The sequence below is a fragment of the Chiloscyllium plagiosum genome, chromosome 2 (assembly GCF_004010195.1).
Source record: "Chiloscyllium plagiosum isolate BGI_BamShark_2017 chromosome 2, ASM401019v2, whole genome shotgun sequence".
NCBI lineage: Eukaryota > Metazoa > Chordata > Chondrichthyes > Orectolobiformes > Hemiscylliidae > Chiloscyllium > Chiloscyllium plagiosum.
Genome location: NC_057711.1, coordinates 51470467 through 51488286, shown reverse-complemented (window position 1 = coordinate 51488286; position 17820 = coordinate 51470467). Strand labels below are relative to the sequence as shown.

At 39.7% G+C, this 17820-nt stretch overlaps 1 protein-coding gene across 7 annotated transcripts in view; it reads left to right on the top strand.

Annotated features, from left to right (window-relative positions):
* mctp1a (multiple C2 domains, transmembrane 1a) overlaps positions 1 to 17820 on the top strand; it is a 360237-nt gene that overhangs the window by 110069 nt on the left and 232348 nt on the right. The gene's annotated exons all lie outside the window — the stretch shown is intronic.

Genomic DNA, 17820 nt, shown 5'->3' with positions numbered 1-17820 from the left:
CTTCCTCCAGGCGTCTGGTGAGGGAGCGGTGGTGAAGGAGGCCCAGGACCTCCATGTCCTTGGCAGAGTGGGAGGGGGAGTTGAAATGTTGAGCCACGGGGCGGTTTGGTTGATTGGTGCGGGTGTCTCTGAGATGTTCCCTAAAGCGCTCTGCTAGGGGGCGTCCAGTCTCCCCAATGTAGAGGAGACCACATTGGGAGCAACGGATACAATAAATGATATTAGTGGATGTGCAGGTAAAACTTTGATGGATGTGGAAGGCTCCTTTAGGGCCTTGGATGGAGGTGAGGGAGGAGGTGTGGGCACAGGTTTTGCAGTTCCTGCGGTGGCAGAGGAAGGTGCCAGGATGGGAGGGTGGGTTGTAGGGGGGGCGTGGACCTGACCAGGTAGTCACGGAGGGAACGGTCTTTGCGGAAGGCGGAAAGGGGTGGGGAGGGAAATAAATGATGACCTAGCCAACAATGCCCACATCGCTTGAATAAATTTTAAAAATAGAAGAACCAAGTTTTTAGACTTATAAAATCATTTTGAAATTCAATTTAAACTTTTCCCATATTATAAGCATTCTTCAGGTATTTACTAACTGCAAGGTTATTCATTCACCCTGATTTATTGCAAAATATTAGTACTACTACTGTCTAAAATAACTGTTTCTCTATTTGGATCTTTGGTATACTAATCATGAATTTGTTCACCATGCTATTAGTTTAAATTTGTTTTGTTTTTCAGTATATAGTACCCATGATTATTGCATTATGCTCTTACATGGTACTTCCAATTTTTTGATTTATACCCTGTACCTACAATTTGGAGGATGACTGTAAGTTACTACTTTCAGCATTTTTTTGTGTCCTTTTTATTTTCTGATTCTTTACAAATTGATTCCACATCTTTATTTTCTGAGCTAAAATTCTTTGTCTATCATGTCTACACCATTCTTTCTTTTCCCCTAATCACACACCAACATTATCATTTTCCATTTTGCCTTTCTCTTTTAAAAGTCAAGGATCCTGGAATACTTATTTGGGAGAAAGTGAGGACTGCAAATGCTGGAGATCAGAGACAAGATTGTGGTGCTGGAAAAGCACAGAAGGTCAGGCAGCGTAATGCTGCCTGACTTGCTGTGCTTTTCCAGCACCACACTCTCGACTCTGGAATACGTATTTCCCAAGCTTGGACACATTGCAATCAACCAGTCTCATGGTTGAATTGATCATGTGAGGAAAATGACGAAGATTCATTTGTGACATAAACCACATTCTAGTCCATTGAGCAGGACAAATCAAATAGACAATAAAATTTCAGATATCTCTTCAGGAATCTGAAAGCTTTCAATATTTATAATCTATATCAAAGCCCAATTACTTATCAGAATTTTTGGCAAGGAAGGATAGAGAGTCATTTACAATTTTGCAAATAATCAGGAATTTATTTCATTTTTTTCCTTTATGATTCACAAACCTTACAAAATCAGACACTGGGTAATTTATTAATTAAACTTCTTGCAATTCAGATAGATATCTTTATCTGTAGAAATATATAAGTAATTATTCCATGTCGAAGATCTGTCTTTTACCCTCTCACCAATTTAATCTCCTCTCTTCTGATGAAGTTGATCCCTTGCAAGGCACAGGCATTGGGATACCAGCTAGTATCTCACACAAATGACCATTAAGAGGGCACAGAAATAAATCTAACTTTTATTACTGGACATAAAATCAGTGATAGCAAACCAGCAGTCTGTTTTAAACCTCATCCGATTTCCTTCTCCACAGTGGAAATTGAAGTCATATATTACTATTAAGATAACTGGAAGATTTCATTGCATTAACCTAACCTGTAGGTTGAAATGAGAGGTTCTGTTGTTTGCTCAATTAGATTGCTGCCTAGTTGAAATTGCCATTAATATTTACTAGCAGACCTCCCATGAGGTTTCCTGCAATCAGTTAGAGGATGTGCTATTTTGTAATAACAAGCATAGGGTATCACAAAATTGGAATTTAGAATGGCAAAGTTGATTGGAAATGCATGCAAATGTGAGATGTTTAATATTATTGTTATGCATACTTTTTTCAAATGGACAAGAAAGTAACTTTAAGACTCTAATGTTGTGGAATCCTGTTGTCTGATGGATAGTCTCACTGTAATGGGGAATCGTTTGCACTATTTTCACATGCCTTAAAATAAACTAGCTAATTAACTGAGGATCTAGCCCTTAAAGAAGCACTGGAATGAAAATCACTTAAAAGGAAACTTCAATTTGAATTAAAATAATATTTGAGAGGGTGGGAGGTGGAGATGATGCAGACTAGAGAAGGATTGTGTATTAGCAATGTACAATTAAAGGTAATATAAATTTTAAGTTCTTCTTCAGTTTTCCTAGTATGTGAGGCTGGTATGATTAGAATGTGTTTATAAATAAATTAAAATCTGTGAATGTTACATGCAAGTCCTGAATAATCCGGAGTGATGTTAGATAAATAGTAGGTGTGTGGCACTTGCACTGCATGAGGTGCTGATGTAAAAGTGTTTATGAGAAACGACATACTAAATCACAGAACTTGCCCATCCATGTAAACATTTTTGGGCACTGCTGCACTCTCCACATGGCAACACTTCTGGATTCCCTTGCATTGCCACATGCTTTCACCCCAGGCATTGGGTGTTTTTTGACAGTCTCATGCAACCATTCCTCAGAGGAAACTAGGTCACTCTCCTCACCTCTATCTGGGTGAGTAGCACCTCCGAGTCCCTCCCTTGCCATCTGTATCTCTTCCCTGCAGCTTGCATCTTTTGAAGTAATTTACTAGCAGCCTTCATCAAGATAAAATCTCCATAGTCTTACCAGACCATAGGGCTGCTCACTAATTAGACAGCGACGACTGTTGGTAGTTTAACCTGAGGAGCTGTACACTTCAGGTGATGGGGAGAGGTTGAAAAGAAGAGTCTGTCATGGTGATCTCAGCCAGTGTGGGAATTGAACCCAAGCTGATGACATTCCTCTGCATTGTAATTCAGCCATCAAGCCAATGAGCTGGCTGACCCACATTGGCCTTCAGATCAGATCTGGTGCCTATGATTGGGCGTGAGCAGTGGAAGGCTGGCTGCACTGTCTGTTATGAGTCTTACGTCACTTAGCATGCTGCTGAATGTAGAAGCCATCTGAAGTGCTACAAAGAGGAGAGCTGCTCAGGAGCCATTTAGTGCCATGCTAGATCATGTTAATGAAGTAGAAGAACCAAACTTCTACATAGGTTATACATGACAAAACTGAAAATGTGTTGCTGGAAAAGCGCAGCAGGTCAGGCAGCATCCAGGGAACAGGAGAAAGAGGGAGGACATGACAAATGACAAAAACAAAGTATTCAACCTACAGACCATGCTGCTGTTTATGTTTCACATATCTACTCCCACATTCCTCATGTAACCTGTTTCACCTGTCTTTTGAATGAGACGTTAAATCAAGATCTTTTCTACTATCATAACTGGACACAAGAGGTACACAGGTGCTATTTTAAAGAGAAAGAAAATAGTTTTTGGTGTCCTGACTAATATCTATACCTAATCAACACCACAAAAACAAATTCTCTGTTCATTACTGCTTGTAGATGCCCAGTGTGTCAAAAATAGCTGTCTCATTTCCAAAGTTACATTTAGCAATTACACTTCATTGAGATGGGAATTCCATGGTGGTCATGAAAGATACATTATAAACTCATGACTTTCTTTATATCTTCCAATTTGATCAGTAGTCCCACCTCCTTCATATGCTTATCTAGCTTCCCTTAACTGTATTTATATAGTTTGCTTCAATCTATAGCAGGAAATGTCACATTCATACAACACTCCATGTAAAGTATTTTTGTTTTCAATTCCCAATTCTTTTGGATTCAAGTCAGCAGTCCACAAATCACTTTGAAAAGAGGACAAACCAATTTCTGCCCATGATTTTAATACAATTTTAGGCTACATTTATGCTGTCTTCTTTAGTTACTCTGCATAAATTTTTGCAGTTTAAAATTAATCACAATGCTAATCGGTGTCAATAAAATGGGTATGTATTAGGGTTTGTTGATATAAACCTATCATACCTCAGAGAACATTGCCTGCATGCTTCAATACCATAAATCTTTCAATGATTACAAAAGATTTTTTTTTCCCTCTCTTTTCAAGGTCTGTTTCCAGACATGTAAAGAGTCATTTAGAAACATTTGAATTGTACATTAACCCTTTCAAATTAAAAAGTAATTAAGAACTCTTTGAGTTTCAGAGAACAAATCACTTTTGACGAAACTGTGAATTCTTTTCTTTCACACAATGACTCGTTGCCTTGTTCAGCTGAATACCACCACAGTGTTTCACCTCAATTAAGCTCCTCATAAAATGTTGAGTGGGGACTATATTTTTGTCTTTTATGAATGGCTCAGTGTTGGGCCTTGCATTTCAATTGCTAGAGGTTATTAACGAGTAAAAGGGATTAAGTGTTGTCGTTAATACCTCATTTAACAACTCCCACATATTGATTAACTATAACTGCAGCATCATTCAACAAAAAAGGCAATGAGTGGGTTGAAATTTTATCTAAATTAGTCAAGGGCTATTCATCCTCTGACTAGACCAGCATGCTTTGAGGTAGGGGCCTCTCCATGTAAAAGGCTTATCACCATTAATCAGATACTCTGAGATGTGCACCAACAGCAGTATGATGAACAGTGATGCAAAACTTACCATTAGAGCCATTAGCTGTGCTGCTAAATTTGACCGAGTTAAGCTTGGCAGTTGGTCTGGAAAACAGCTTGTTTGGCTGTCGGTGGGCCTTAATTAAGATGTGTTCAATTCTAACTCCCCTGCTGTGTCACAGACCAGTGCTCAGACATTTTCAGCTGGTCCAGTCCATGACTTTGACCTTCTGAGCAGTCCAAGGTTCCCTGGGGAACCGTTCAGCTCATGAGGTCTGATTTCACACTTCTAGGCTGCTTCGCATCTCTTCACAATGACAGAGAAACAAAGCCCTTTAGAGTAGGGAGCATGGGGACTTGTTTAAATTGGAAACTAGAGAGGTGTCAAGGAACAGGGTTATGGGCTACAGAATAGCATTTTTTAATAAAGAGCTCAGAGCTTTGAGTCAGCTCAAAAGGCTGGGTTTACCAACACAATTAAGAGTCTGGGATCTTATCTTCCCTAAGCCTGTCCATTCCCATCGTATTTAAATTGTCCAATTTCTTGAATGAGACGTTTGTACATTTAAAAAGAGAAAATGTAACTAACCATAGATATTTGAAAGTTGATCAATGCTTTCAAACAGCAAGACTTTTAAAACATTGATGAATAATAACAACAGGTAGGAGAGCACTTTGGTTTTACTACAGGACAAGGAGTCCAGATACATGATCTAGTAATCCACAAGTATTAATAATATAGTGGAGTTTTGGGACTTTGAATTCAGTTTAAAAAGAAAATGGGGATAGGAAAGCTAGAATTAGATTGTTATAAAGACAAAACTGGTTCATTAATTTTTTTTAGGAAGGAAACCTGACCTCCTTACTTTGTCTAGCTGATATGTGACTGCAAAGCCAGACAAAATAGTTAACTGCAAGCTCCTCTTACAGACAGTTTGGAAGGGCCCTCAGCTGAGTGAAATCTGGGCAAGAATGGGTGGTCAGTAAATGCTAACCTGAATTAACACCTTCATTTCAATATTAATTTTGAATTAATTTCATAAGTAGCCCCCCCCCCCCGAGGTTTCTGAATTTTATACAGTTCCATATGTGGTGCCCCAAACTATTAAAATTCTGGTTGAGGAAGGTTGTATGAGCTCCCCTTCTTTATTTAACTATTCCCTTGGCTGGTCAGAGCAAGGTTAATTTAAATCATTCCTTCACTTGTGGATACCTTTCTCCAAAACAAATTCATTTATACTCTAAAAGGAACCAATTCAACCAGGTTTCCCTCAGTTAACAAAAGAGTGATTTTATGGATTAGTGAACATGAAAATAAATCATAATGTAGCACGCGCACACGCAAATTAGAAGTAAGAGTTGAGACTAAAAGAAGGTTTATAAAAATGGTATGTAGATCAGTCTCTGAGACATTGTGAAGGGAAAATAGTTCAATGTTGAAGTTTTTACTTGAGATGATACCAGCTACCAGTGTTGACATTGGTAATCGAGCAGTCTATTTTGAGATTCTAAGCTTTGCCGGTTGATTGAAATTATTTTGTCCTAGTTCACAAGGCCATAAGATGTATATCCATAGTCAGCAGAAATGAGCCAGTCAGCCAATCAAGTCTGCTTCACTATTCAATGTGATAATAGCTGATCTGATCATTCTCAAGCCCAATCATTTTGTCTGACTTTTCCCAGACTTCACCAACATCACCAGATTCATTCCTGAGATGGTGGGACTGGCCTTTGAAGAGAGTTTTAAAGAATGCGCGGTGATTTCATTGGAACGTATAAAATGCTGAAAGGGATCAAAAGGGTAGGATTCGGGAGACTCGAACAAAGGGGCACAATTTATAAATAAGGGGGAAATGCCTCTTAATCTGAGATCGCAAGGATGTTGTGAAACTTGAAAGTGTTCAGAAAAGATTAGAAAGATGATACCAGGTATGGAGGATTTGAGCTATAGGGAGTGGCTGAATAGGATAGGGCTATTTTCCCTGGAGCCTCGGAGGCTGAGGGGTGATCTTATAAAGGTTTGTATATGATTAGGAAGGATTTAGAGGGATATGGGCCAAATACTGGCAAATGAAACTAGATTAATTTAGGATATCTGGTCAGCATGGCATGGGTTGAATCGAATGGTCTGTTTCCATGCTGTACATCTCTATGACTCTGTGAGAAGAAATTTGTTTTTACTCAGAGTAATGCTGTTACATCCTTCACAGTAGACTCAACTTCTTCCCAAAAACAGATTTTAAGCCATCTGGCCTATTGTCTCTCTCCCAATTTGAATGAACGCAGTTAGCAATTTTCCAGACCTTTTAGACTTTCTTCAAAAGTTACGACCAGTGCATCCATCATCATTATAGCTACTTCCTCTAATATCCTAGCATGTGACCTGAGACCCAGCATGGTATGTGAGGTAATGAGGAATATGTAAACAAAGAAATTAATTGCAAAATTAAGGTATTGATTAACTGGGAGCCATTATAGGTCAGAAATGATGGATGAACATTACTTGATGCATGTTAATACATTGGCAATAGAGGTTTGGATAAGTTAGGTTTATGATGGAATTGAGTGGTGCAGGAGAATCAGGAGTACAATACAATAGTCAAGTCTATAGATAACAAAAGCAGTGATAAAGATGTTCATCGAATTATAGAATCTCTACGGTGCAGAAAGAGGCCATTTTACCCGTCAAGCCTGCAACAACCTTCTAAAGAGCATCCCACACAAGTCAACCAAGCCCCCCAACCCCATCCCCATAACTCCATGGGGTTTTTACCATGGATAACCCACCTAGTCAGCACATTCCTGGACACAACAGGGTAACTTAGAATGGCCAATCTACCTAACCAAAGTTTTGGTAGCAGATGAGCAGATGCCAGGCAGAGTCATACAATATGTCTTAGAGTCATCGAGTCACACAGCACAGAAACAGACCCTTCAGTACAACCTGTCCACGCTGACCAGACATCCCAAACTGACCTAGTCCCTAGGTGAAAAAGTAAGAAGTAGTAGCTCTTATTGATGGCATGTTTGTATGTCTGGAGGCTCAACTTGAGGTCAGATATGACAACAAGGTTATGAACAGTGTGGTTCAGCCTTAGACGGTCACAATGTAGGGAAATGGAGTGCACACTAGAGAACAGAGGTTGTGGCAGAGACCAGAAACAATGGGCAGCATCTTCTGCTGTTGCTTGGAATGAGCATGGAGACAGGAAAAGCATTTAATTAGGTGGAGTGGTAATGCAGCATTCCCACCTTCTCCTGAATTTAGTTTTCAGCAAAAAATGGCCAACCTTCCCATCTCAGTGCCTGAGCAGCAAGGGAATGGCTTGCTGAGGGCCACCCTCTCCCTATCACCCATAACCTGGATACCATCCCACAACTCCCTCTCCTCTTATTTCTTTCCCGCAACCTCAGGAACAGTGATGATTGTCCTCGCAGCAGCCACATCCTCTAGAGATTGGCCGGCAGCTTTAATGGGCAACCCCTCTATCTCTGGAAGAGAGTCACCAGTGACCTTGTCACTGCTTATTTGGCCTCTGGATCACCAGGCCTTCCTAAGGGGTTAGAATGGACTCTCACCAGCTCTCTGGCCAGCATGTGAGCCCCCCAACTTTATAGCTCAAGTATGAGGATGCAGAGATGCTTCAGTGTGATTTCAGCATGCTGGGTGTGTGGGCAGATGCATCACTGAAGTAATAATGTGGATAGATGTGAGGTTTTGGCAGCAAAATTAATAAAGTGGATTATTATCTGAATAGGTTTGAATTGAGAGAGGGGAATATACAAAGAGACCTGGGTGTCCTTGGCGCTGAAGGTAAGCATGAGGGCTGTAAAGAAAGCAAATTATATATTGGCCTTCACAGCAAAAGAATTCAAGTATGAAGGAGAGATATCTTGCAGCAATTATACAGGGCCTTGAGGAGACCACACCTCCTCATGTGCAGTTTTGGTCTCCTTATCTGAGGAAGGATATTCTTGCTTTAGAGGGAATGCAATAAACGTTTACCACACTGATTCCTGGGTTGGAAAGACGGATGTATAAGGAGAGGTTGAATTGGTTAAGATTATATTCGCTGGAATTCAGAAGAATGAGGAGGTTTCTCATTGGAAACCAATACAATTCTAAATGGACTGAAAAGGGCAGGTGGAGGAAGGATGTTTGTGATGATGAAAGAGTCCAGAACCAGTGGTCTGGACTCTTTCATCACAGTCTCAGGATATGGGGTAAATCATTTAAAACTGCAGTGAGGAGAAATTTCTTCTTCCAGAGAGTGGTGAGCATGTGGAATTCATTATGACAGAAAGCAGTGCAGGCCAAAACACTATACGATTTCAAGAAGGAGTTGCATGTAACAAGAATCAAAGGATAAGGACATAGACTTATAGAGATGTACAGCATGGAAACAAACACCAGTCCAACTCGTCCATGCTGACTAGATATCCTAACCTAATCTAGTCCCTTTTGGCAGCACTTGGATCATATCCCTCTAAAATCTTCCTTTTCATATATCCATACAGCCTTTTAAATTGTGTAATTGTACCAGCCTCCAACAATTCCTCTGGCAGCTCATTCCATACACACACCACCCTCTGTGTGAAAAAGTTGCCCCTTAGGTCCATTTTAAATCTTTCCCCTCTCACCCTAAACCTATGCCCTCTAGTTCTGGACCCCACCACAGGGAAAAGACATTGTCTATTTATCCTATCCATGACCCTCATGATTTTATAAAGCTCTTTAAGGTCACCCCTCAGCCTCCAGCACTCCAGGGAAAACAACCCCAGCCTATGCAACCTCTCCCTATAGCTCAAATTCTCCAACCCTGGCAACATTCTTGTAAATCTTTTCTGAACCCTTTCAAGTTTCACAACATCCTTCTGATAAGAAGGAAACCAGAATTTCATGCAATATTCAAAAAGTGGCCTAACCAATGTCCTGCAACATGACCTCCCGACTGCTATACTCCATATTCTGACTAATAAAGGAAAGCATACCAAACACCTTCTTCATAATCCTATCTACCTGCGACTCTACTTTCAAGGAACTATGAACCTGCACTCGAAGGTTCCTTTGTTCAGCAACACTCCCCAGGACCTTTCCATTAAATGTATAAGTTATGCTCTGATTTGCTTTTCTAAAATACGGCACCTCACATTTATCTAAACTAAACCCCATCTGCCACTTCTCAGCCCATTGGCCCATCTGATCAAGATCCCGTTATAATCTGAGGCAGCCTTCTTCGTTGTCCACTACACCTCCAATTTTGGTGTCATCTGCTATGGGGGGAAGCAGATATAGGCTATCGAGTTTATCAGTCGTGATCATAATGAATGGTGGAGCAGGCTACTTCTGGGCTACTTCTGCTTCTATTTTTAATGTTTCTATTTTATATGTTTCTATTTGGCACAGTGGCTCAGTGCTTAGTAATGCTGCCTCACAGTACCAGGGACCCATTCGATTTCACCCTTGGGCGGCTGTACGTGTGGAGTTTGCACATGCTCCCCATGTCTGTGCGGGTTTCCTCTGGTTGCTCCAGGTTTCAAGCACCGCCCAAAGATGTGTAAGTTAGGTGGATTGGTCATGTTAAATTGCCCATGGTGTCCAGGAATGTGCAGGCTGGGTGGATTATCCATGGACAATGTAGAGTTACAAGGTAGGGGGTTTGGGTCTTGGTGGGATGCTCTTTGGAGTGGACTCGATGGGCTGAATGGTCTGCTTCCACACTGTGGGGATTCTTTTCTATTCCCGATATTGGGGAAAACTTCTCAGTGATCAAACACTGGTGGAATTGAGTTAGTAATTTGACAACTTAGTTAGTGGAGGGGGTTCATTGCTGCCATTGTACTATTAAATGGATGCCATCAATGTGTATGTGAACTTGAATGTATTTTTAGATTATATTGCTGAAGGATCACATTTAGATGAGAAATAAGAGGGGTCTAAGGTTACAACCCATGTCATGTTTGTACAGCAGTTCTGCAGTATATTAGATTAGATTAGATTAGATTACTTACATTGTGGAAACAGGCCCTTCGGCCCAACAAGTCCACACCAACCCGCCGAAGCGCAACCCACCCATTCCCCTACATTTACCCCTTTACCTAACACTAGGGGCAATTTTGCATGGCCAATTCACTTGACCTGCACATCTTTGGACTGTGGGAGGAAACCGGAGTACCCGGAGGAAACCCACGCAGACACGGGGAGAATGTGCAAACTCCACACAGTTAGTCGCCTGAGGCGGGAATTGAACCCGGGTCTCTGGGGCTGTGAGGCAGCAGTGCTAACCACTGTGCCACCGTGCTGCCCATATTAAAGCTTCACGTATTTTTATTTTGTTGGAGTATATTCAGGCAGTTCTGCATTCACCAGCTTTTATTTTTCTTGTCGTTCAAAAAGTCACAATCTTAACTTTTAAACATCTCACTGGTAGAATTCTCATCTGCCGAGCAGAAGGCACTGTGTTGCAGGGCGGTTTATCTTGATTAAGTAAATGGCCAAAACAGTTGCAGCTGGAGTTCAATAGGGGGTCATCCACTTTGGAATCAAGGAAGACTGAACTGAATATTTCCTACTACTATCAAAAGTAAAAATTATTCTTTCTTGTTTTCCATATGAAAATAATATTTTCAACTTTTATGTACAGCAACTGCCAATATTGATCAAATGTTTGCTAAACATTGTTGACTGATATTATGCACATTGAAAATTGCTGACCATGCAAGTTAATTGAGAAGTAGTTAGAGGTTGATTAACAGGAAGTTGTGTCATTAATATATTTCTGGACATTCACTTCTGAATATCTGTATTCTGTCATTTCTTTCTTTTTCAGTTCAAAAGTATGGCATCACTTGCACATGAAAGCCAATAACAGGGTGAAATATTCTCCTCCCTGCTTTGGCATGAGTAATGGAGAGAAATGTGGGTAAATACATGAAGAATGAAAAATATCAGATTCTTGATGTCATTAGAGAGAATCATAGAGAGAGTCATACAGCAGAGAAGTGGGCCCTTTGGTCTATCATGCGATACTGACCAACAATGTTAATCACCCAACTATATTAATCCCATTTATTTGCACTTAGTGCAAAGCCTACTCTGACCTGGAATTTTAAGTGCTCCTCCAGATGCTGCTTAAAAGTTGCAAGAATACATGTCTCCACAATCCTCCCAAGCGGTGTGTTCCCTTGACTCGAAATGTTAATTCTGATTTCTCTCCACTGATGCTGCCAGACTTGCTGAGCTTTTCCAGTAATTTCTGTTTTTGTTTCTATATTTCCACCACATCTCAAGAAAGGTTTTCCCAATTTCCCCTCAACTATTAAATAGTGACCCTCAGACTCTCGCCATGGAGCAATAACTACCTTATTTCTTGTATTTGCATCTCATTAAAACCTCAACTGGCCACTTCCAATTTTACTCTCCTCCACTGAGAAACTAGAAGGTGAAAATCTTCACTATGTGCATTACAGCAAGTTCCTGGCCACTCAGATTGCCAGATTTTTATCTCAGCCATTATGCAACTGTTTCTTCAGAAGAATATCCCTGCATGTTCCATGGCTCACTCTTGTGAGTCCTTGGAATTCCCTTCCTTAAAAGGCATAGGATACGAAATCTTCCAATATTTTTAAGACAAAAGTTGATGGATTTGTGACTACCAAGAGGTTGAAAGATTGGAGAAATGCAGGAATGTACAGGTTACAGATCAGGCATAATCGTATTCAAAGGGCTGAGTGGCCTACCCTTGGTCCTTGTTCATATGTTCAAATCTATGATCCTTTGTTCATGCAAATCGGCATCAGCAAAGCACTAAACTCACTACATTGTTGTTCCTAGTCTCAGACTAATTCAGACACCACTTCAGCACTTTGGTGCTCAGACGTACTGAATATTTGCACACTTCTGCCAGGTTACTTTGCCCTCAGGGATACAAACACACCTCGGACAAGATGGCTCTAAGCTTGCTTTCTTAGTGTTCAGTTACTTGCTCACTCAAGATTTTACAATATTTTCTTAAATAAGCCTGGAGATACATCTTTAATACTATCTAAAAAAATTATTTTCAGCTCACAATTCACTATATTAACTAGTGCATATATTTACCCTCTATCTTAACAAAAGCCTTAACCCATGTACAATAATTTGATTAAAAGCTGCTTGAAACACTGGACAAAAGGAATATCATGCATGTGCTAACAACAGCAGCAATCACTTCTGCAGCATTTTTACTGCAACAAAAGTTCTAATGAGCCGATTAATCTTCTGTGGGAGAATGGAAGCAAATTTTTATTGACTGAATGCATATATACTTTTAACATTTATTTATTACTCTGGTGCCACATTTAATTTGGAAATTAAATTAATTTGGAAATTAAAGTGCTACTACATATAAACATTTGGATTATCACTGTCTATGTAAATGTTCCCATTCGAACTGCAGATTTCCAGTATTGCAGCCTCGCTACTGGTCACTATTATCTCCAATGCACATGCATGTAACTCAAAGTTTACAAGATTCAATTAAAGTGATTGTGACAGTCTAAGAAATACACCTTGGCCTTAGTGGCTGAGAACACCACCATAAGTAACTTAAAGCTTAATTTTATTTAACACAAAGTTCAGCTTCATAAAAATGCCCCTGCATTTCAAATTATCATAAAAATCAATTTCTTTTTAATTTGACAAACCTAAGAAAGTCACTTAAAACTACAATTTATACAAGCTATTAACATATTTCATCATTATGTGCATGTGAAATAAGCATCCTAAGTAATAAATTCACTGCCTTAAACTTGATGTTAAGAGCATCAGAGTAGAGGAAAGGAGCAGGTGGAGGCCATATGGCCCTTTAAGCCTATTCCACTGTTTAATAATGTTCTGTAAACTAGCTTTAAAGGTAAGTGCTGTGTGGGTTTGACAGGAATATGTGACCAATATATGAGGCTTGCTGTTAAATAAAAGTCCTTTTTAGAAATGTCCGTGGAGCAATATGTCAGGGCTCTTAGAATCCCTTCATTGTGGAAGCAGGCCATTTGGCCCATCACGTTCACATGAAAAGCATCCCATCTAGACCCACCCCTACCCTATGCATGCAGTTGTCCATTTCCCAAGGCTAATCCACCTAGCCTGTGAGAGGAAACCAGAGCACCCAGAGGAAACCCACACAGACACAGGGAAAATGTGCAAACTCCACACTGACAGTCACCCAAGGGTGGAGCCAAACCTGGGTCCTTGGTGCTTTGAGGTAGCAGTGCTAACCACTGAGCCACTGTGCCACCCTTGGTTCTATGTTTTACTCATTCTATTTTTCAATACTCCAAATGGATTTTGAACTGCTTTATCTGATGTTGATTTTTTTTAATCCTTCTGTGAAATACTGACCTAAAGAGGGCAGCATTGTTTTTGACAAAAACTGAGAAAGGAAAAAAAAACTTGACACTTCAGCCAATAGGCCAATGTTCCAATTCACAATCTGTACAGAGCATTATGCAGAGATTACGAGAGGGATGCCTTATATACGTTCAGATTGAGAGTTGTAAAGATGCCAGAAAGAAAGCTTGTCTGAAATGTAAAAAACATTTATATTTTAAGCATTATTGTCGAACCTGCCCTCGCGATTAGTGAAAGACCATGCTGATTCCAGGGTAATTATTTGAACTTATTAGATCCATTTACATTTTAATATAGAAGTAAATTAAAGAATGATAAACAAAAACAACTTCAAAAGACTGTGTATGTGGAATCACTACTTTGAAAAGACTACATGAGAAAGCCACAAATGTAACTCAAACATTTTTGTGCATGTTTAAAGGGTTTAACTGAAAACTCCTTTTGTGTTTATAAGATAAACAACTCATCAGAAAAGTGCTTGAGTAACACATTGAGAATGATTTTCAAAGGCAATTGTCAGTTTATTAATACCTAAGAGTAAATGCTTTAAGCAAGCTTATAGTCCGCTTGATATTTCAATACCCATAGTAAACATTCAGTTCTCATGAACCTACACAATTGCTTCTCATTTCTTTTTCTCTGAGAATCTTGGTGTGTTTCTTTTTCAGAAGCATGATTTTAAGTACATCTTTGTTTCTATATCTTTTTAAATTAATTAACTTATTTGGCAGGTGTCAGTTTAATGGCCTGAATTGTGCTATATGCTACAGCCTTATGAAAGACCTCTTTGATCTGTGCCATCAAAGGGGTTGCAGTCATCTCAGCATCTGGTAATGTGGCAGGACCCCATTGAGATGAGTGTTTTTGTCACTGGGACTATCTATTAAATTTGTTGCCTATTCTATATCGGCAGAAGTATTTCTCAACAGCAGGGAAAGGTTTTGTAATTCATAGGGGAGCTATAAGTAGTAACATCAGTGAGCAATACCCGAACCATCTTGCTTGCAGGTTACATGAACAGCAATATTGAACAAGCCAAAACAGCACAGATATGCAGGTCATTGCCGTTATACTGAACTCCCAGAATTAGTGACAGCTAATTTATTAATGGATCATATCAACAGGAAGGAAGTGAACTGCATTTGCAAATATGGAATGGAACATCATTCACACCAAGATTATAAAGTTTGTCACTGAAACCTTTTAATAATGAAAACAAAAGTGTAGTATAACACTGCTTTATTCAGCTGTAGAGTTTTCTTTTGAATACTTTAAGTTAATACCATAGTCCATCAAAATCAGAGTTCATGTAGTTGAGTCAAAAGATTGCCTATTTTTTAATAGATGTGAGGATAGGCTGATGTGAGATCAGAACATAAGAACTAGGAGCAAGAGTAGGACATCCAGCCCTTCAAGTCTGCTCCGCCATTCAATAAGATCATGGCTGATCTTTTTGTGGACTCCTACCCATGCTCTCACTGTATCCCTTAATTCCCTTTTTTAAACAAATCTACCTTAGCTTTAAAAACCTTTACTAAAATAGCATCAACTACTTTGCTGGGCAAGGAATTCCATAGATTAACAATCCTCTGGGTGAAGAAGTTCCTTCTCAATTCAGTCCTAAATCTGCTCTCTCTAATCTTGAGGCTATGTCCTAGTTTCACCTGCCAATGGAAACATCCTCTCTACCGTTAGCTTGTATATTCCCTTCATAATTTTATATGTTTCTATAAGATCGCTCCTCATTCTTCTGAATTCCAATAAATATAAACCCAATCTACTCAGTCTCTCCTCATAAGCCAACCCCCTCAACTCCAGAATCAACCTAGTGAACCTCCTCTACACCCCCTCCAGTACCAGTACATCCTTTCTCAAGTAAGGAGACCAAAGCTGCACACAATACTCCAGATGCGGCCTCACCAGCACCTTGTACAGCTGCAACATTACCTCTCTGCTTTTAAACTCAATCCCTTTAGCAATGAAGGGCAAAATTCCATTTGCCTTTCTAATTACTTGTACCTGAAGACCAACCTTTTGTGATTCATGCATAAGGACACCCAGGTCCCTCTGCATAGCAGCATGCTATAACATTTTTCTATTCAAGTAATAATCCTTTTTGCTGTTAATACTACCAAAAATGAATGACTTCACATTTATTAACATTGTTTTCCATTTCACATTTATTAACATTGTTTTCCATTTGCCAGACCTTTTCCCACTCACTCAATGTATCTATGTTCCTCTGCAAAGTTTCACAGTCCTCTGCACACTTCGCTCTGCCACTCATCTTTGTGTCATCTGCAATCTTTAACACCTTACATGTAGTCCCCCACTCCAAATCATCTATATAAATTGTAAATAATTGCAGTCCCAAAACTAATCCCTGAGGCACACCACTAGTCACTGATTGTTAGCCAGAATAGCACTCATTTATCCCCACTCTTTGCTTCCTATTAGTCAACCAATCCTCTATCCACGTTAACATTTTACTCGTAACACCATGCATCCTTATCTTGTACAGCAGCCTCTTGTATGGTACCTTGTTGAAGGCCTTTTTTGAAATCTAGCTGAACCACATCCACTGTGTCCCTGTTGTCCACCTTGCTTGTAATGTCTTCATAGAATTCCAAAAGATTTGTTAAGCATGACCTGCCCTTCATGAACCCATGCTGTGTCTGTCCAATGGGACAATTTCTATCAAGATGCCTTGCTATTTCTTCCTTGATAATCGACTCATGCACCTTCCCCACTACAGAGGTTAAACTAACCAGTCTATAATTTTCCATCTTTTGTCTACCTCCCTTTTTAAACAGTGGCATCACATTTGCTGTTTTCAAATCTGCTGGGACTGCCCGGAGTCTATTTTGGAAAATTACCGCTAGTGCACTTGCTATTTCTCCCACCATCTCTTTTAGTACCCTGGATGCATTCCATCAAGGCCAGGAGACTTATTTATCCTTAGCTCCATTACCTTGCCCAACACTAGCTCTTCCGTAATAATGGTTGTTTCCAGGTTCTCACCTACCTTCATTTCTTTGTCAATCAGTGGCATGTTATTAGTATCCTCCACTGTGAAGACCAATACAAAATACCCGTTTGATGCCTCAGCCATTTAATCATATCCAATAACCAAATGCCCCTTCTCATCCTCTAAAGGACCCACGATACTTTAGCCACTCTTTTCCGCTTTTTATATGTATAGAAACCTTTGCTATCTGTATTTATATTCTATGCCATTTTTTTTCTTATGTTCTATCTTACTTTTCTTTAAAGCTGTTTTTGGGCTTTCTGTTGACCTTTAAAGTTTTCCCAATCTTCTAGTTTCATGCTGGTTTTGGCCACTTTGTATGCCCTCTCTTTCAGTTTGATAATCTCCCTTATTTCCTTAGACACCCATGGCAGATTACCCCTTTTCTTACAGTCCTTCCTTTTTCCTGGAATATACTTTTGCTGAGCACTTTGAAAGTCTTCCACTGCTCATCAACTGTCCCACCATAAAATCTTTGTTTCGAGTCTACTTTAGCCAAGTACTCCCTCATTCTATTGTAGCCTTCCTTGTTTAAGCACAGGACCCTGGTATTGGATTTTATCTTCACACTCTCCATCTGTATTCAAAATTTAACCATACTGTGATCACTCCTTCCAAGAGGATCCCTAACTATGAGGTCATTAATTACTCCTGTCTCCTTACACAGGACCAGATCTTGGATGGCTTGCTCCCTCCTCAGTTCCATTACATACTGTAATGGATTG